Source organism: Diorhabda carinulata, chromosome 4, assembly GCF_026250575.1.
Source record: "Diorhabda carinulata isolate Delta chromosome 4, icDioCari1.1, whole genome shotgun sequence".
Classification (NCBI taxonomy): domain Eukaryota; kingdom Metazoa; phylum Arthropoda; class Insecta; order Coleoptera; family Chrysomelidae; genus Diorhabda; species Diorhabda carinulata.
This window is the reverse complement of record NC_079463.1, coordinates 9,075,703-9,097,460: the sequence shown is the minus strand read 5'-3', so window position 1 is coordinate 9,097,460 and position 21,758 is coordinate 9,075,703. Positions and strand designations below refer to the sequence as shown.

Sequence of the window (21,758 nt, the reverse complement as noted above, 5' to 3'; positions counted from 1 at the left end):
TAACCTAACCTAACCTAATAAAATATAGGAATGTTACTTTGACCATCTTATATATTAAAAAAATTGATGATTTCCATTCCGAGTCCGTTCAGGCGTTCTACCCAACCGATTTGGTTAATTTTTTTTTTCAATGAAAGGTATTGATGCACAGATCAGCCATCAGCCATCGGATTTCATCTAATTTTCACCATTCTCAAATTATACTCAAATGCGATTTCCCCCTGTACATTACTTATGAGAGGTTTTCACGTACACACGTTCTATCCTCAATATCTCAGGTTCTATTCAAGATAGAGACTTCGTTTTGGTTTAAGAACTCTCGCTGAAACACCTTCTTTCTTTTGAGTTTTTGAACACTTAAATCGGTTGAGTTGGAGAGGAGCTAGGCGCGGACATTCAATGTGGAGTTATGGATTTTTTTGTAGGTTTTTGGCAATTTTTCTACTTCAAAGATCTATATCTCAGGTTCTAATATAGCTACAGACTTCGTTCTTTTTTATTATAATGATTTCTGATACTTATTTAATGGATTCGATGCGAGTAAAGCCGCGAGTAAAAGCTAGTACGTACATTACTCTACAACCTTCTTATCATTTTTCTTTTGCCCTCTCTGAAGCGTCGGAAATTTATTTATTATTCTATATACCCATTTTCTCAATATTTTCCTGTCATTGCCAGTATCAACATTTGATTTATTGTCTGTTGCCTATTCCTGTATCTGCTATTTGTTCGTTCCATGGTTTTTGGTCTGCCCCTTCTCCTTTTTCCTGTTTTGGCATCCATATTCGTTTTGTAAATCGGTCTTATTCCATCCTTGTTAAATGTTCAAATGCATATTTTGCAAAAAATCTCTTCATTCAAATTTTGGGTATTTAACCAAACAGACTTATGCAAAGTGCTTGCATTTGATCTGTGAATTTATATTAATTAATAAATGAAATTATTGATGATTTTCTTTTCTTTTCATGTAAACTTCTTTTTTATAAACTAAGAGTATTATTAATATTCCCTGATTGCTAATGGTGAAAAATGCGCTGTAGTCTTTCGCGCTGACATTTCATTTACAAGGTACCTTTATTCGGAATTATTATCTTCCACTGACAAGCACGATTGTCCAACCATTGTGAGATCCACACTGTAATAAATTACAGAAAATTGACTCCCAGCTCTTTTATCTTCGTCATCAACTTCTAGGCTCTATAATGGAATAGATATTGTTTCTTCTTAAGGTGTCTAGCCAATGGTTCTATCTCTCACATTTGGGAAATGGAACGTTTAGGTGATTATTTTGACTTTGAATCCATTTTCTCCTTTATTATCATTATTTTCCATTTTTCTATGTTAATTTATTCATCTTCTTCAATACAATTTTTTCTGTGATATTTTGTCATAATTATGATGTCGTCTGCATTTGATAAAGCTCTGATTTCTCTGATCAGATCGGGCCGAAATATTTCGGTGAATATTCGCGTAAAGAACGCTCTAGGTTTGTCTGAAGATTCAATCCGTTGCGATATACCTAGTTGTCTTTAAGATTAAGTTGGGTGATTTTTGATCTTCAAAATGGATACGGATATTTCTCTCCCATTTCCTCTGCAATTTTTGCCCAAATATTATACTTCATTTTCATGTCCTTGTAACTTTTCAATTTTTTTGCATATAACGGAGGATTTTCTTTCACTTTGTCAATTAATATTTCATCCTCCAGCGCAGAAAAGTCTAATTTGTAGTACGTCTTGCCGACGGACATATCTTTTTACATTTATGTTTTATAAAATAATTATAATGCTGATAGAAATAAAAATGTACAGATTTCTAAAATATAAACAAATTCAATAAGTTCCGGCGAACTGATCCGTTTAAAAATCGTTCAAATCAAAACTAGTTTGATCGAGACGAACTGCTGTCCGCACACTTTCCCGAAACTTCGTTCCGATCTTTTATACATACCTCTACTATGTAATATACTGGGAGACTGGGTTTTACCGAAAACATTAACTAACTTTTTGTGCTATACCACCGAAATATTTCGGGCCGATCTGGTCAGAGAAACCAGGCCTTAACCCTTCTATGTTTTGTGGCACCATTTTGAGTATCCTATGTCCGATTATAGATGTCTCCACCGTTTCTTTACTTTTTTTAGTGTTTCATCCATTGTTGTCTGAGCTACAGTGGACTTATGCTGTTCCCTTGTTTTCTCATTTTCCCATCTTGATCTTTGAACTTTCCTCTTATTCTTTTTTATACGCTTCTTGTGATATTTATTGTCTTTTTTTGGTATTTCTTGTTTGATTGATATCTTCCACACGTTGTTTTTACGAATTGAGTCAAAAGCTGCTATCGGGTCTATGAACGTTAAGGCCAGTAGGAAAATATTATCTATTGTCTGTCTTCTTTTTCTGAATGCTGCTTGCTCTTCTTCCAGTTTCTTGCCTACTTCTTCTCTTAGTCTCCCTTCTATTATACCAGTGTACATCTTGTAGAACACTGAAATTAGACAAATTGTTCTGTAGTGTTCGCACTTTGTTTGTGCTCCTTTCCTGTGGATTTTGAATAGCAGATCCTCCTCCCATTCTTGTATTATTGTTTCTGACCTCCATGCTTCTTCTATCATCTCCCGCACATCTGCCCTGTTTAGTTTTATGATTTTGATTCCCTGCATTACGTCTTTGACTAATTCATAATTGATTTCTTCCACATTTGTATTTCCTTTTTTGCTCTTCTGACATGATGTATGTTTGGTCTGCTTCTTCCTTGAATTACTTCGAGCAAACGGAGTTTAATGTATTTAATATATCTTTAGTTTGTTTTATATATCTTCTTCTTTTTCTTTCCTCTCAATGCTATTATACTACGCCAGAATTGTCTGTTATTATCATCATCTACTACCTTTAAATTTATTATACCCATCATCAGATCTGTTTTCAATGCTACCCCGCACTGACTTGAATGATGTTAGGTGCTACCTCCCACACTTCGGTATTCTTCGCGAATGCTTGGTGAACTGAAGCTTCTTCTTCATGCCCACAGAATCTACATTCGGTAGTTTCGGCTACACATAATCTCAAGAGGTGCTTTGTGAAGCAGCAGTACTCTGCGAGGAAGCTGGTGAAGAGGTGAAGCTTGTTTTTACTAAGATCCCAATACTATTTAAATTCACCAGTGTTAAAGTTATCCTAGAAAGATACTACCACAATCCGTCACTTTCGCTCCACCATAGAACGTCTTCAGGTCAGTAAAAGACGTACTTGCTCCTTTTCTGGCAAAGGATCCGTTGATTCGTAGATATTCAAGAATTCATACTAAAAGATTGTATCAAGTTTTTTTCGGCATCCCCATACCAGTTTGCGATCGTTGCTATGGAAGCTAATTGAGTCAATAGCTGTTTAACTATCAATGTGAATTACTATGCCACATTTATGGTAGTTTCTCAGGGTTTACTTCCACGAATCTTTAGATAGCAACGATTCCTACCAGTAAGATTCTCTGGTAAGATGAGTATTTGGTAGCAGTCCCAAATACTCCAGCACCAGATCTTTTTGTAGTTTTTAAACTATCTGTCTACCATTTAATGGTATTTAGTATTTAATGTTATTTGGAAGTTTGAGTTTTGTATTCCTTTTATTAGTTTTAATTTTTACTTGGTTTCGTTGTATTTTGATGCTTTTTTCCTTTAATTACTTTATTTAATGTACATGGTTAACGACTATTAAGCTACCTGTTATTTGATACTCTTTAGATGTTTCGAGAGTGAACTCATGGCCAGATGAGAAACTGAACTTAACAAGATAGTAATTCGGATCTTATAGGTACGGGATGGTTTGATTTCGCCCCAATTAAATATACACTCATTTTATTTATATTTATTATATTATAAAATATTGGAAGATATGTAGTTTCAAGAATGAATACATTGTTGTTGCACAAGTGTTCTTAATTGCATATTCAATCATAATGACACTAAAGTAGATGTGATGCGTTTAATATAAAATTGAGGTTAACGGTTTTGTTATGAAATACCTTAAACGGAAAATTCTGTAATCGTTACTTCGAAAGATTATGTGTATGTCCTGATTATCTATACTTTTCGTATTTACGCTGACAAAGTTCATACTAATTACAAGTTGTGGGATTGGAATGTTTGTAAATATACATCTATATGGTGTGTTACATTTATAGTTGGGAATATTTTAATTTTGTTATTAAAATATTGAGATATAAGGTATTAGACACTGGATCAATATTGATAAGACGATAGTAGTTCTGGAGCTAGTAACAGAAATACATGTCTAAGTTCCTCTTAAGAGATAATTATTAAAATTAATCAAAGAGTCGTATTATAAAGCCAAGTGCACGTCATCTGCGGCTAGGTGGGTGGGATGAGATGAGAAAAAGAATAGAAATTTAGTCATTTCCTCCCGACTAAAAATTTGTGAAACTGTAACTATCCCAATATCTCGAGGAAACAAAATAATCAGCTGACTACGTTAGTTGGCGCTTCGAAATTAAAAAAAAATATATTTTCAGTGATTTCCTCTCAAATAAAATTTTTATTGATGATAGCTAATATGTCGATGTGAATGAATATATAGGTCAGTTGGCTACATCTCAGTGGAAAAACCTTCAGCTGAAACTTTGGAAGTTATTAAGTAGGAGTTAAGCGGAAGTATCTACTGCATCAGCTGACCAGGTTTTCCTCGCCTAACTGATAGCTGATTGTTGGTAATTGTTTAGTTATTAATTATTTCCTTGAAATTTTAGTATGTTGTGGAGCAAATTATGCTGATCAATTTAATATATAAAGGAAAATATGTAGGGCGTGGAAATTATTCCTTCACATATTTTAGGTTAGGTTAGGTTATTATTAGGTAATTTTCATTTAAAACACATTATTCATATTCAAATAGAATTGAAGCATTTATTGAAGAAATGTCACGAATGTATCCAATCTTCTTGTTCAGCATAAAAAACATACTAAAATTTCAAGGAAATCGGGAGATACAACCTAAACTAAATAATTACCTGATTGTTTTTCTATATCACAGCAGTATATCAACAATCAATTTACAAATTTTCAGCTGGGAGGAAATGACTGAATTTATAACTTTTTGTCGTGCGTGGGAGGCTACTGGCGCTTATCCCACCCAGCGAGTTACAGCTAACGTTTACTAGGCTTTTTTACATAACTCTCTGATGCATATCAATTATCTTGCGAAAGGAAATAATCAGCCAAATTTTCACCTGGCTCCCGGACTATAGATATCACATGTTTCCTCATTTATTGGAAACACGAGTTTGCACTGCTGCCTTGCATAGAACGAACGACGCGCGAAACACTTTGTAAACAATCTTTTTTCGTGTTGTCAAGTAAGCAAAACACTCAAGGAAATTTTAAAGGTGGGTAACGCGTATAGTGCGGTAAGGGGTATCAGCGTCTTCCACCTAACGAAGACAGATTCGTAATCAAAATATAAACATGTTCTCGTTTAAAGTAAACAAATAACGGACAATATTACTTTTAGTTTATAAGACACCGTTCGTTTCGATTTTCGCTTGACAATGTGAAAGAGAAATTTGTCAAAGATAAGATTTTGAAATTTTATGAATAAATTATGGGGTGGACAAAAAATTTTGACCGATAGTGTAATCTTTCTCGTTATTGACAACGAATTAATCATGGGTTGTTTCCTCTTTGTTAGCATTAAGGTTATTTCGTTAGCAACCGATAAAACCAGCAAAGTGCTTGATAAAATTATGTAATCACCTATAATAGAAACATTAGCAATTGATGAAGATACCCTTTTTTCTTGGTACCCTAATAGATCAATTGTATCTTATGGTTATGACAATGGTCTTAATTTTTATTGTTTTTAATCGTATTATCTTGGTTCGCAATTTATTATATATTAGAACCACTACCAGCCTTTTTAATGATGTGATATGGCGTTTTGTTTTTGGTTTGAGCAATTTCCATAATTTATGTTGCTGTAAGCTTCTTCTAGTTCTTCATTTGGGAGTATGCAGATGAATTTCTCAAAAGATTGTTTTTTCGTTGCACTATTTCCAAGGCACTGATTCAACAAAACAGAAATAAGTTGAACGACCAGATGATTCGTTATTAATTATGCATTAATTGTGATTTTTTTCCTACATTAGACATTCTCAAATTTTCGTTTAGTAGCTTGCTTCATTTGGAAGTTTCGTATTCCTAACTTTATTATTATTTTCTTATTTCCATTTGTTCTTCATCCATTTAATATCCATTTAATATCCAATATTGTTACTTTGTCGGTATTAATATTTTTTGGAATCTTTAGTTCACTCATTTCTTTCCATTTACATTTAAATTATGTCTAAAGTTACGCTTTATCATTCTGTAAACTAACAAGTTATTTAGGATAGTCGATAAAAAAATTGATAAAAGGAGGACATTTAAAAAATAATCACAGTGAAAAGCTTCACCAAATAGTCCAACGTCTTTATTTGGTCTAGGCACAATTATGAGGTATTAAGATAACCGTCGTCAATATTTGTAGATGTTATATTTATAGCATAAACTATTTAAATTTGTTTTCAAATACTTCTGAAGGTATTCGCATAATATTTGTAGGGTAAACACTAATTGTATACGAGTCATATGATGATATTTCCTGTGTACTATTTACAAAAGTTTAATGATAAAATTCAACCAACATTTGCATTGCATATCAGTAGGTGCATAGGAATAGATCAATAAAGAAATATTTTAGAAATCTTTCATTTTATTTGTTACTGCCTTCCCCTATATAATTTTTGGTTGTAAAGTCATAGATTTTTGCGGTATACACAACTACGTCTCAAAATTCTTCAGTTTTATTTTCATCTCTCTTTTAACTTCTCAATTATTTTTTTTTCTCATTATTTTTTCTCATATCCACCTAATATTAGTTTTTATTATTATCAGATATGATTCAATTAGCTGGCCAGCTCAATGTAACTTTTTTACATTACAAGTAACAGAAGGCTTTTCATTCGCAGGAGTTCCAAAGAAGGAACGAATTTTCTCTGTTTCGACTTGTATTCACATTATTTGTTTATAGAAAATTTTTTGAAAATATACATTAGGGTTGGTTGGTTGATTGGTAGCATGTTTAACAGTTGACTTTGGAAATATTATTTGAATATGAAAGTAAGCGGAATGTCGGGTAGAGAACTTCAATTTACACCGCCAGAATTGCGGAACGTAGCCTCTACGTCCATAAATAATTTACTAACTGTTAATTAGAAAAACAAAAATGAAAAAGAATATGAAAAAAGTATGGCTTTGTGTTTCGATAAAAGGGTCACTCTTATTACAAAAAATGAATCAGTTGTTTTTTTGATGTCTTGAGGATAAGTTATAAATGCTCAACAACAACAACGTTAAATATTCGTCAAAATATTATCCATCGTCCAATCATCTGGCAAAATGGAACTGTTATTCAGGGGCACCAACCCACTACAGAAAATTAGCAAAAATCATTTAAGAATGGAATCCATTCCTAGTCGAAAATGCGTGCTAGAATAACGTTGTTCTAATTCCGTTTTAATGAACAGAATTTATAAAATTTAGAGAAATCTTTCTCTTTTGATATTAAATCTAATTTCAATTATGTTTGACTAAAGAGATATCTACTAGATATAGAATCATATTACCAGTGTCTAAACGCAGGAGATATGACATCATGTTTTCCGTCAAATTTCTGAACATTCTCAAATATGTTTACAAACAAAAGATCCATACACGTTTCGACCAGGTAATAAATTTTCCTTCTATATATACTATCGTCTCCACAATACTATTTCTGGTTCAACAAAGTATTTTTCTTTTTTTTTATAAATTTAAAACTTAATCTTTTCAATAATTTGTAGAATGTCAATTTTTACATCTTTCAAAACTTAATATTATATGGTTTGCAATATTCACAAATTATTAATGATAACCAAAACCATCGCAAAACTTGTAAAAGTATGGAAATCGTTTTTTAAATCTCAATTCTTTGTGACTAAGATTGTTATCTTTGAAGCTTGTACCAACTTAACAAGAAAATTTCGTATGTCCGAGTATAATCCTGACTGTAAAACACGGTGGAGGCTCGGTGATGGTTTTACTGATATTTTGGAAGTGCGGCTGGAGACCTGGTAGAAATTGAAGGGTCGTTCCACGAAGCTGTGCAAAGAGTATTTGGAAGAATTGGGAGGGAGGAATGTATTCAAATTAATGATTTGGCCATTACAGTCGCCCTACTCGAATCCGATTGAGTTGTTGCTCAATAAATTGTACAGAGAAGTCAGAAAGCAGCGAAATTTTCTGAAAAACGAATAGAACCAAATAGATGACGATCATTTGTCGAAATTGATCAGATTATCAACATTTTGTACTGAAGTAATAAAAGCAAAAGGGAGTTACATCGAAAAATAAAAATTTAAATTTGTAACAATTACAGAATGTAGTTTTATTTTTACTATATTCTTATATATAGATGTTCGTCAAAATACAAATATCAGAATCGACCGTATTGTTTTTAGTTGTTGTGTATCATGCAAACTGGAGGATGGTCGATAGCATTTGACCAGTAGTGTATATCTTTGTTCCGTAAAATGTTTTCTAATACCGTTTATCAAATTATCATATTAATTATATTTTTCAATTAATACCGGTTTGAATAAATCGTAAACCTTCACATTAACAAAAACAACAGTTCTGAAATAATCTAGTAAATTTTGCGTCATAAATAGTCATAATAATTAATGATCAACTCTCTAGGTAGTCCGAGATCAACTACAGTCAAGGTCGAATATATTTTAAGAAAATGATCTCAACATTTGTTATGACATAACCAATTTGGTCATGAATTATTATGAAAATTAAGTGTACTATGTACTATGATATTTATTGAAACTAATTGAGGGAAATATATTTTGAAAATAGTAGGTGAAATGGTTGATATTTTTGGATGTTGACAAATTTCTAAATGCATTACAAGATTCGTGCGAGTGAATGAATCAGTAACATTAGAGACATCATTCAACGAAATGGCATGATTCAAGGAGGAACATTTAAAAATATTCAGACTGAGTATTATAATATAACAGGTGTGGTGTAAGAAAAATCATTTGAAGATCCATTAGAAAATATATATGTATTGGCGAAATCCGATTTAAGAACTAGTTTAGCCTAGGCACGCTCTAGAATAAACTAGTACAGCCTAGTTTGAATATCACAAGATAGGTATCTAGAAAGTCAAAATAATTAGAAAACTGAATAAAATACTCCGTAATTGGTAAAATAATCATGCTATGGATAACTGGTAATATAAATAATCACATTGTAACAAATAATTGTGTTTTTTTTTAATAAAAGCAACAATCATATCTCAATTTTTTAAATTGTTATTTATTTTTACATGGTGTGTTTTGGTGGCACTTAAAATTACAAAGTATCATTGCCTAACCTAATCTAACATAACCTCATTGATAACACATTATAATGAGAAGACCTTCTACTTCCACTTTGAAAAATTTCTGTCAAAAACTTTTCCCTCCATTGTTTTTAATCTCCTTGTCGACCTAACGTAGGTTCATCCATACCTATTAGAAGTTTTTCCACACAAGAATTTCAATTATTTTTAAGTTACACAAACACAGATACAAAAAAAGACTTTCCAGTCGACGAACCTCTCTTTGCGACGGGTTTTGATAATTGTCCTCGGTCCAACCAGTAATTTTCTATGTTTGGGTTATTTAGATGAATCCATTTTTTCAATTGCAATGTTTGGTATCTTTAGAAGATCCTTCACTTGTAACCTCAGTATACCACTCGAGTGAAAGACCTGAGAGCGGACGATCTTCTCCAAATGTTCACGATTGAAACGATTAAACCAACACCAGAAAACATACCAAAAATAGACTAACTTGCAAGGAACATATGACTATCGGTTAATATCATGAAATTGGTGACTTGTCACCATAAAATTTTTTTTGGGGGATTTTTAAAGTTAACACTTTTATGCATATGAACCAGAAACATTTGACGAACATTTGAATTTTGATTGGTGAATACAGCTTGCAGAATGCTGCAAAGACTATGAGAAAATTGTATATCTACTCTGAAATTTTATTTAAGTGTAAATGCAAACAAATTATCTTTGATATAAGTAAACCCACCCTTTACAAAAGATGTGAAGCGAAGTACTACAGAAGAATCCATATTCAATTTAAGGCTCATCCCGTAATATCGAATAACTAACGAGGAGATTTTTGTACAACAGTAAACGCTGCTTGGTAAATGAACATTTCTACATCATAAAATAATAAGACTTCTTGAAATATAGTGCAGAGGTAAGTTCGTTAGTTGGTTAGGAAAAAAAGAAAAACTTTATTGGCCACTGAGAAAATATTGTGGTTATTGGAATAAGTGGATATCCGAGTGCGTGAATTGGGCGAGTATGGTAGGTGAGGTAGTACCTTCCACCCCCTTTTAATACATTTCATCTTCCACAACGCAGTCTTGTAGAATATTTCTTGCATATGAATAAATTTTAATTGTTATCTTCACAATTTTGGATACTGTCGATGTGAAAAACGGAAGATGAAATTCACAGTACCAAGAATTTGGCGAGAGCTAAAAGACCACGTCAGTGACTGTTATTTTTGTGCTGTTAATCCAATAAAATGACGAAAGTCAAAACTGCAAAACCCATGAAATATCCTAAACTTGCCTCCTCTTCGGCTCCAATCTCTCATAGTCTACAACTTCCAGTACCTGAACCTCAAAATTGTCTCAATCAAGTTTATCTCGTGACAGTAACTACCAGAAGCTCATTATCTTACCTCAGAGGTTTTAAGCGACGTAATAAGAGATATAAATTTACCTAAGAAGAAGGGAGAGCTTTTGAGTTCCCGTTTGAAGCAATGGAATGTGCTTATTGATGTCAAAATAACAGAGCAACGAAGTCGGCTTGAGATTTTTTCTACTTTTTTCACCAAAGAAGATGTAACGACATAAAGCTCAATCTGTACACCCGAAAGAAAACTATGAAAGTGTGAAAATTTTACTATAAGTTTAATGGGACTACAGGGTGGATATACAAAATATCCGTACTATCACTGTTTGTGAGATAGTAGAGTGGATGCCCAACACTATACTTAACGATCATGGGTACTGTTAACTGCATTTTGTATTAGGAAACAAAATGTGGAAATGTATTAATGCTGACTTGATACCTCAAGTGAGGCCTTATAAAACAATTTGTTGAAAAGCTAGAAAATGTTTTCCAAAGTTATCAGAAGAAAAGGTTAAAACACAAATAAAAAAACTTTTCGCTAATGAAGGATTTCCAAAATTAGATACCAGTGCTCTATAAAAATGTTAGAACAGTTTTAAGGGAGTAGTTTTTGGATTTTGCGGGAATAAAAAGTTGAAAATTACCCAGAGCTGGTTCATAACATGGAGGAGTATTCAGAAGAACAAGTAGAACGTTTTTATCAAGATATTGTGGAATTCGAACTCCGCTATCAGGATCATTACAACGAAAATAGGATGCAGGACTACACTTTTGGAGTTTAGTGAGATAAAGTTCTTACGAACACGAAAAAAAATGTAATATGTTTCATTTTTAAACTGTCTTCAACTATTTTGTGATTTGATGTGATATAAAAAGCCGATAAAAGAATTATACCTAATTAAATTAATTCGTTTCAGTTTTTTTATAAACAAATACAAAACTACGTTGACCTGTGTAATCATTGAGCTGACAAATAACAATATCAAAGATATATACGCAAAACGGCTTTATTTTTAGGATCCCAGTCCATGAGGTGCTTTTCAAAATATTTATCAGTGCATTTATTTTAACACTGCTATAAATTATCGCTTTATACTTACTATTTTTTTGAAAAAAATATCCTTATGCAATCAAATTAAATCTAAATTTAAAGTGTGCAAAATGCGCGTCTATTTCTGTCTTGGTTCTTGGTAGATTATTGATTTTCCTATAATTTACGCAAAGCTTGCCAAAATTATTTAAAGTTTATGAATTCATATACAATACGAGGAATTTTAATACGAAACACATTTTTTGTCCAATAAACGAGGAATTTTTCGATTTGAGAAAAAATGTACCTACTCAAGAAAATTGGGACATTTATTTATAGTATGTCAGTAAGCTGGAATTCTTTGAACTATTTGATGATATTGTTTGGTAGTACGTCAAGTCAGGAAGTATTAGTGTGAAATTATGATATCAATTATTGTATTAATTCAGTCAAAAATCATTCCATCTGAATATCTATTTTGAGTTTGACATTATATTATTCCAGTTAAAGTTATATCTTATTCTAACAGTGATTCGAATGTGCCAAATTGTGGGTTTATTCTAATTCTTTGGAAACAAAATAAGTAAACAATTAATATCAATATCAATTTCTAGAAAAAGATGAATACTACTTTTTTTAACATTAATAGTTATTCCATATACCCTGTATATCATGTTGCTTGACCAGTTATGGATATTCACATTCCCTGACCTAAAAACTTGACTGACCTCAACTGCGAATTGGCATTAACATTCCCAGATATAAAATTACCAGTATCAACTTGACTTGACTTCTGACCTTGACCAGTCATTGACCTTTGACCGTTTCGTTCCACTCAAATTCTATATCCAACCATGATACCAGAGGAAATGCCTTTTTGACATCGATAATTTTTTCAATAAACCCTGTATAATATTTTCTTATTTAAGAACCCAATTAACCTAAACCGGCCATTGGCACAAACATGTTAAGACATAAAATTACAAGTCTTAACTTGACTTTGACATTGACTGGTAATCGAACTTGACCTGCTATTCCTCATTTTTCCCACTCAAATTCTACCTTGACACTAGAGATTAATACCTCTTACGACATTGACAATGGTTCAAAACACCCTGTATAATATGTAGAGTTTGTATCGATTATCCTATTCAAATTCTACAACGAACCATGATACTTGAGAGTAATGCCTTTTTAGACATTGATATCCTATTATCCTATGTTTAATCGCAACACCAAATAATGGCTTTTATTGGTTATTGGCATTGATCTTGACCTTGAATGGTTGTTAACCTTGTCCTTGACATGTCATTCACTCAAACCAGTCGTTGAACTTGACCTGCCGTTGACCCTGCTCCCCCGGAGCATCCTCACATCTTTACTAGTGATAAATCTTATATATGATAACGTGAGAAGTTGTAACTAATTAATTTAAAGTTACAAGTAAAAAGATAAATAGATAGAAAGGGAACTAATGCTTAAAACCATGGAAAGCTTTATAATTTCATAATAAAAGCGAATAGCAGTGAACCAAATAGATCAAACAGATACATAGGTTGTTTCATATGAGAAAATTCCTACGTCTCAATTCAAACATGTCTTAAGTTGTTAAGACTAGTCTCTGGGTCTATTAGGAGTACCGCGCGAGCAACTGAGAATGGCATTTGGCTAAATCTCAGGAATATTAGAGCTTCAGGTGAAGAAATGATAACAAAAATGGCCCAGAGATACACGTGGAAAAGGTCGTTTGTGACTAACAAAATGCCATCCTAAGGAGAAAGGAGGTGTTCGTTATAAATAGAGGATCGATGGGAACATTTATGGTACGTCGGGGAAATAAGAATTTCAGGTATACCAGTTTTTAGATATGCTATCTCTCTCACTCTCCCGGACGTCATCAGTGCGCATCGTACCTGTGCACGTAAAATATCAATTTTTCAAATCATTTTAAGAAGTTTGTTTGTTTGTTATTATTTTTATTGTACGAAGTTTCTGCAACGTGAATCTATTATCGCTAGATCTTTTTATTGTTGTTTAAACTGTGCCATACACTAATTTTGAATTAAAAAATTTTATTTTCCAAAATATTCCAGTATTTAAGCATCCAAAACTCAAAATTAATTTGCCATCCAGATCGGATAACTGCATAAAAAGTGTCAGTTTATTGGATATTAACTTGTTTATGTGAATTTTGAGACGTATGCTTCATCTTCTGCAGTATTTGATATAGAAGTTGAACTAGATCTACTGTTGATGACAAATTAATTTCAGAAAAATTACGATATTTTACAATTAGCGCTGTGAATTTTTGTGTTATCCATCAGTGTCATTACATAGGTATTTGTAGAACACTTTTTTAATTTATCTTCTACAAAAGTTTTGATTTTTCCATTTCTATCTTTACTTCTTTCAATTTTTCACTAGCCATTGTAACACATTTTTTTCATAAATATTGAAAATAACAGCAACGTATACATTCTTTCTCAAAAACGTTGCTAGCTCTTAGACATTAGATGTTACAAGCACTATCATTCTTCAAGAAGAGTTGAGCTTAATGCAACGTCAGGTTCTTGCTTCCAGGAGATGGATTTGAAGAAGGCATATACGATCCAGATAAATGTTAATTTTTTACACACCAATGTTGATCGATTTGTTTTCCTCTTAGACTCTCTAAGCTGGACGTATGAGTCCACTCTCTATAATTGTATTCTCCATTGAACTATAGATACATCGATTGAATTAATCTTAATGTACAATCTACATTGACGAGGTCAATAGTATCAGGGCAATCAACAAACAGAAGATGTAATGCCAAATTTTAAATTCTAAAATTTGATGATTGAAGTAAATAACGAAATCATCAAATGTAATAAGAGTCAACGAATAATGATGTCAAAACGATTATAAACACATTATTAAAAAACAGATGTACATATGACTAAAAGAAAGTAACAAATAAAATTACTGGGTTATTTATGTACAATTTCAATGACTCTACGGTTGAAGAATTCAATCGATTATAATTCACTTTAGTTGAATGCTATTCTGAGCATCAACATATAAAATCTATTGGTGAGACCTTGATATTTACTCTGGCTCGAAAGTACTGTACTAATTTATTGCCAGCAGTGGTTATATATGTAAAATTAGATGTCAGTTAACAATGAATCAAAGGTTCCGTTTTCTCTGCATCATGTTTTTAACATTTCCATTATTATGATATTCACTCACTGAAACCGTTCATTTGAAGATGAGGTCAATAATCTTTTTGTATACAGATTAATGTTAATTTATTTGAAATTCAAATATTGCCCCATTGAGATAATTGCAGTAGTATTCTAGGGTAGGATATTTTTTGTAAAAATATTTTTGTTTACAAAATGTTTCATAATTTATTTATCAAAAGAAAAGTTGAACGTCAAAATTTATCTTTCTTTTGAAAACTATCAAAAAAAAAAAAAAAATTTTGAAACAGAAGAGACCTAAAATCAAGAACGTTTAGATGCATTAATATATCAAAAGGTCTAAGAAATAAGAAATTTAAGAAAATGAATAATTTTATAAACAACCCCTTTTTTATTTGCAATCTCTACAATTCACAATGAGCAAATGGTTCGAAGCAATGTATAAAGTATCTTTTAAGAAGATTACCCAGTTCCTATCACTCAAAAAATTATTCAATTAAGGGTTAACTGTACATCACATCACTAAAACACTAAAATCTGTCAGGCAGATCACATGGAAGATGCCTTCTAAGCCTTCGCTAGGAGCGAGGTCTCATTAGAGGTTGAGCCAATGCGTTGAGAGATCAGATCTTCAATCCCCTTTTCCAAACATATCAAATATCTCTGCGTATCCTTTGAAATGAATCAAATAGTCTTTTTTTTTAATTTTCCAGTGACACATCAATTTTTTCAAGGGCGGTGGAGTGACGGTGGCCGGCTTTCATTACTCCACGGTGACAAATTACGATAACCCTCAAAAGTACATGATAACTATGATGGAAACAAATTGCAATTAACAATTGTTTTTTGGAAGTCTTCTGATAACAGAAGGACGCTATCAAAACAATACTTTAAATTTCGAACCTATCAGTCCAACCGTATTTTACAGACTGCGACACTAAACTATGTGTTTTGTTGGTCTCAATTCTTGGTTTTGCCGGCGAATAACTATTTGAGCTACCCAAAAGCAGATGGCGCTTTGATGTTTTCATGTGAAATAAAAAGTATTCGGGAATACGAAGCCAGAATACGTACTAATTTTGTTGTTTTATAAACAATACAAAGTGTTATAGAAAATAGTAAAATCATATACTGCTTAAAGTACTTTCCTGAGATAATAACAACCATACATATCCATAAGATGCAAAAAAATAAATACGTAATAAAGGTTGTTGGTGTTACAAATACACTCGTTGTTAAAATCCTATTCTACTGGCCAATAAAACTCTTGTGTACCTTTTTGGTAGTTTCGTGTAGATATTCAAAGCTCTTCCTTTCGTACTTACATGAATAAATGCATTTCCAATTTTTAACTACATCACTTCAATTAATTGTTATCTCATGGGGCTGGCAAGTTAGCAGTGATGTCTGTAGATATAAACTTTCGTTGTTCCTTTAAGGCCACATAAAAGTATATGTTCCACACCAAAAAACCGATCCATCTTCCTGCCATTGGCCTGCTTCTGATTAGGGCTATTTCAATTTTCGTCATTTTTAGACCGATTCTTGAACACTTTTTTTGTTCTAAGAACACCAATAAGTTTACAAAAAGAAAGACAGTCCTATTAACATCACTAAAAACACATAAAAAAACTGAAAAGCATGAAACACCCTTACAGATTGTGTTCTTGTTCACTGTTCTAGAAGCCAAATTCAGCACCATTTAGTAACACGTGATTTTCTCCAATACTGTTATATGTTAAGTGTGTCTCATTTTAACGCTGAGGCCACCTCGGATATCTCTAGATTTTTAATAAAGTAATATAGAATTTGATGGAATAATTAATATATTTAATACCATATTCTCTATTTTTCAGTGGTTGAGTAAAAAGGATAATCGCTGATGTTAAATTGCCTGTAACTATTAGGCATATCTTTTCGTTACTTCATTATCAAAACGCGATATATAATTAACAATATTATTAAATAATTACCGTTTATTACCTTTACTCTTCCTCGTGAACAAATGTCTCGCAAAATTATACGTGATACTCGATAAACACTGTGCCTACATAATAATTGTGTTGACAGGATAGATGAAACCCTAGGTCAAATCATTACTATCAGTACATTTTCTCTTTTCTAATTCTTTCAAATACACTTTGCACAGCTTCGAGGAATGCTTGGGATCGTATACTGCTGGAAGATAAATTTCCTGCCAATTAGGTACTGGTTAGAACTTAGTAGTACATTTTGCATTAATCTTTCCTTATAGTTTACTTTTTTAAAAATTCTTTCGATTTTTACCAATTTCCCAGTCGTCGTTCCTCCAAAACATCCCCATACTATCACCGTGTTTCAAAATTGGAATTACACATGGATCTAACATCTTCCTTTGGTCTGCGCACATATATACACCTCTTAAACCCAGAAACCTATGACTTATCACTCAATATATCGCTCCCCCATTCTCTTGCGTCTAATTTTTATGTTCTCCAACCTACTGCAATCCCTCCATTTTACTTTAATGTTTAAAAGAGGTTTCTCCAGTGCCACCCTTCCAAGAAGGTCAACTTTCAATCTCTGAGCTGCTATCTCTAGGCCCGTGAGTCGTCGAACACGTTTCTTGATCGATACAATATATATTTTCAGCGGTTGTGGGTTTCCGAGGCCGACCTGAACGTTTTCTATAGCCAAAGCTCCTGATGGATGCATATTTTTTCATGTTGTAGTCCAACCTATATTTTCTTAGTTTCTCTCTCAACGAGAGATGGGAAACTGTAAGTTTGTAGGAACACCGCAAGACAGACGGCTAATAAATTGGAATAGTAGTGAGAGAATCAGGGGTAGGCTAAAACAAGAACTTGCTTAGGGTTTGGTGGAAGGCAGTGCAAATCTGGTATCGGTGAAGAATAGGGTTAGACTGAGGCACGTACGAAACATAACCCCTTTACTCGCTCTCTAGCAGATCTAGTACCAAATTCGTTCAGTTCCGTTCGACGAGTCAAATTATAAACAGACAGAAAATGATATAAAAGTAATGCATTGTATAGATATCAGTTGAAGGAACTTATAAATCAGGAAATATCATACCAGTTTGGACATATTTATTCAATTATCATCTACAACATACGCCGTGGTTTTCAAGAAAAAAGTATAATTCTTTCCTATTTTATGGATTACTTAAAACATTTTTGTACGTTCAAAACTTTTTAAATTCAACACTTTATGAACAAAAGTACTCTTAAATTTTATTCACCGTTTAAGAACACATAACCTCATACTTTAGATCTTCTGGCGAATTTTGTTAGTTGTAAAGTTGTAAAAAATTAATATTCAAGTGGATCGTTAAAAAATCTGTGGTTAATGCTTGTTTCTTGCTACTCTGTTCATTATAGACATATATTGTTGTTTATTGGAACTCGAAACGACTACATAAGAATTCACAATCACTCTATATTATGTCTCTTTTTAACGCATCACACCATCACATTTTTCAATCTTTTGATGTTGTATGTTGACTTTATGTATATTTCTTTGAGTTTTCGTTGATAACGTCCTAATTATAGTTTTTCGTGATGAAAACCGTTTGTTAAAAACACAAACGCAGATGTATTTTTAACCTTTATTCCTTTGTCGGAATTTTATTTTGTTTGTATGAATCATAAACTTGTCCGCGAATGAAGTTTCTGACGTTTTCATCAATCTTGGTGTTTTTTTCTTTTTATTCCACCGAATGATTTACCACTACAGTTTTTCGATAATTTACTATAAAGGTAATTAAAAATATCCTCAATCAGACTTTGGCTTCGTATAGGCGCATCCTATTTTCAGTCTTTAAGTCTTGTTCTTCATTTTAAACTTTTATTTAATCATAATCGTCTAAGAGGGCTACAAGGAAAGATTTTTTGTACCTGTTATATATATGAACATACATTAGAGAAAAAAAACCGATTCAACATCTCTACAATCGCAAATCACTGGCAACAAACTGTTATGATCGCCACTACCTTTTTTATGCTTGTTTGCAATAGTGTATTTGCACTCTGCTGTTTGCAGAGTTAACCGTCGTTATCAAGAGACTGGTAATTTTCATAGAAGATACAATTCTGGAAGAACAAAAGCTTAGATAAATGCGAGGAGTAGCTCTAATTGATGGAACAGTCATAAATAGGCTTAAGGTAGCTAACCTTGAGCCAAAAAGAGCTATTGGCTTCAAATAAGCCAGTCCACCTAGCAAATCGTTTACGATTTGCCACAAAACACATTAGTTGGATTGATGAACAATGGAGCTTCGTTCTATTCTCAAACAAAAGCAGAGTGTGCTTGTTTTAGAGCAAATATGGGATGAACTTAAGAGGGCTGAAAATACTGTACCAGTCACGAAATTGGACATCAAAACAGAGCTTACTGAAGAATTGGATAGCATAGAAGTTGTTCGATCCATGAAAAAGCGATTGAAATCTGTTATTAGAGCTAAGTGAGGGAACACTAAATATTTATAGATTAATTACAAATAAATGATTACATTGACGAAATTAAGCTTGTAGTTTCTTTACTATTAATTATGATTCTTTTTCATTGTTTAAGATTCCTTTTAATTTGATATTTTTTTCTCCTCACCAAATAACAACTCATTAACAACAAGATCACCCTTTATAAACCTAAAAATTATGGCTTTGAGATACTGAAATCTGTTTGTATATCATCTTGAAGGGGTGGCTTGAATAGGGAAGTAAGGATGAACACGTGAAATTGAGTTGTGAGAAAAATCAGTACGCGGATTGTAATTATGGAAAAGCTTGTATTTATACTAAGGATATACGGAAAAATACTGCCAGACAGTTTGCGAGTGACTACAGAGTTGCCAGAACCCGCCAAAGAAGTTAATTAAAAAAATGACTTGGTTAATGAACATCAACTATTTCGTATATATATATATATATATATATATATATATATATATATATATATATATATATATATATATATATATTTATATATTGAAATGATCAGAAATCTAAAAGCAAGTAGGTACATAATGAAAATTTATAATTTATTGAGATTAGTTTTACTAAAGATAATAATTAAACTGAAGGCAGAAAATCGATAAAAAAAATAAAAGAAATTGAATTGATATTTGTAAGTTAATTAATTATAGTTATTTTATATATAAGGAATTATTTATTAAAAATGATATATTCTAAAAGGATTGCATATGTACAAATCATAATTTGTATCATAGAATAATGTTATTAATTATAAATTAATATAAAACTTAGTGGAAGATTGATTTTTTTTAAAAAAATATATGAAACTGTTGCCAAAATGACCCATAATAGTGAAAATTCATAAACTATTAATGAAATAAAAGTTTATTTAAAAACATAAATATAAGAACTGACAAGTGTTTGAAAAGTGAAGGACATTGTGAGGAGACAAGAGCAAAAGTCTAGTCAGTCATATTATATGGTTGCTAAGGAAAAAAAAAGATATAAATAAATAAAGAGAGGATCATTTTTTGGAAAGAGAGTATCAGCAGAAAAGAGAATGGGGAGTGCAAAGTTATAAGAAATAGAAGTTAAAATTGAATCAAAATACAAAATAATTGCGAATTATTAAAGATGAATGGAAGATAAATATCTGGACTGAAGAAAATCCAATGAGTTGAAGATTTGTTACTGACAATTCACAGAAGTAAATGCAAGTTTTAGATCTGATATTGCAAGATATTATCATCTCAGGTCAGTTCCTTCACGTATTATTGGCCAATAATAATAATAGTAACAATATAAAATAATTTAAAAATTTAAAAAAAAAAAAAGGAATATTACCTACTTACTACTTAAGTTGATAATGGATAAAATTCCTTATTTGTGAGGTTAAGATTCCTTTTCCGTAGAAATAATATGAATTGTGTAGTATAATTAAATTTTGTTCAATGTATCATATGTAATCCTTCCACAGAAATAGAACTTCTTGATTATATCATATAAAATTGACATAATTTTCTAGTATTTTCCTTATATTGTACATCTAAATAATAGAATATTCATCTGAGTCGATATATAACAGATAACTGTGTAGAATTATCAAATTAGAGGAACGGCTATCTTTAGGTTAGACTCATAGGCGTACTCAACTACATTTTATTAAACTTTATTTGAATTAAAAATAATACAATTAACTTTTAACATAAAACTTTTATTGATTTGTTAAAAGGAAAAACATCCATAAGTTATTTATTTATGCCAGAACTCAAAGAGAGAATGAGTTTCATGCCCGGCAAATAACGTGCTAGCGACAACAATAGAAAAATAAAAACAATAATAGAGGTAGAAATAAATAATTACAATATATATATATATATATATATATATATATATATATATATTTACTTTATTTGTTACATCGAATTTAGCAAAGTTTGTATGAAAATAATAAGTGTAGAAGTTTTTTGTGGATATTATAACATTAGCTTGAAGAAAGTGAACTAATTTACAATTCTAATACAAGCTAACTTACTTTAATAATTTGTTTAAGAAAGTAGTAACTTTTTTCGTGGGAGCGTCAAAACAAGAATTATGTAATTAATTATTTATTCCATGGTGAATACATGAATTTATTAGTTATAAGAGATAACCTACGTATTCTGGTTTTTTCTTAAAATCAGAAATTTGTGAAAACTTGAAACTTGTGAAAATTTTTGTTTTATTAATGTGAACATTTATGGAATAATTTGTATTATGTAACAGTTCC

General features: G+C 31.7%; 1 protein-coding gene and 1 long non-coding RNA gene across 4 annotated transcripts in view; one reads left to right on the top strand and one right to left on the bottom strand.

Moving 5' to 3' along the window:
- Positions 1–21,758, top strand: part of LOC130892641 (probable basic-leucine zipper transcription factor E) — a 46,945-nt gene that overhangs the window by 13,038 nt on the left and 12,149 nt on the right. The window lies entirely within an intron of this gene.
- Positions 18,093–21,080, bottom strand: LOC130892642 (uncharacterized). Its single transcript, XR_009059071.1, has 2 exons — positions 20,834–21,080; positions 18,093–18,890 (listed from the first exon to the last, which is right to left on the bottom strand). It is a non-coding gene; the product is annotated as an uncharacterized LOC130892642 (long non-coding RNA).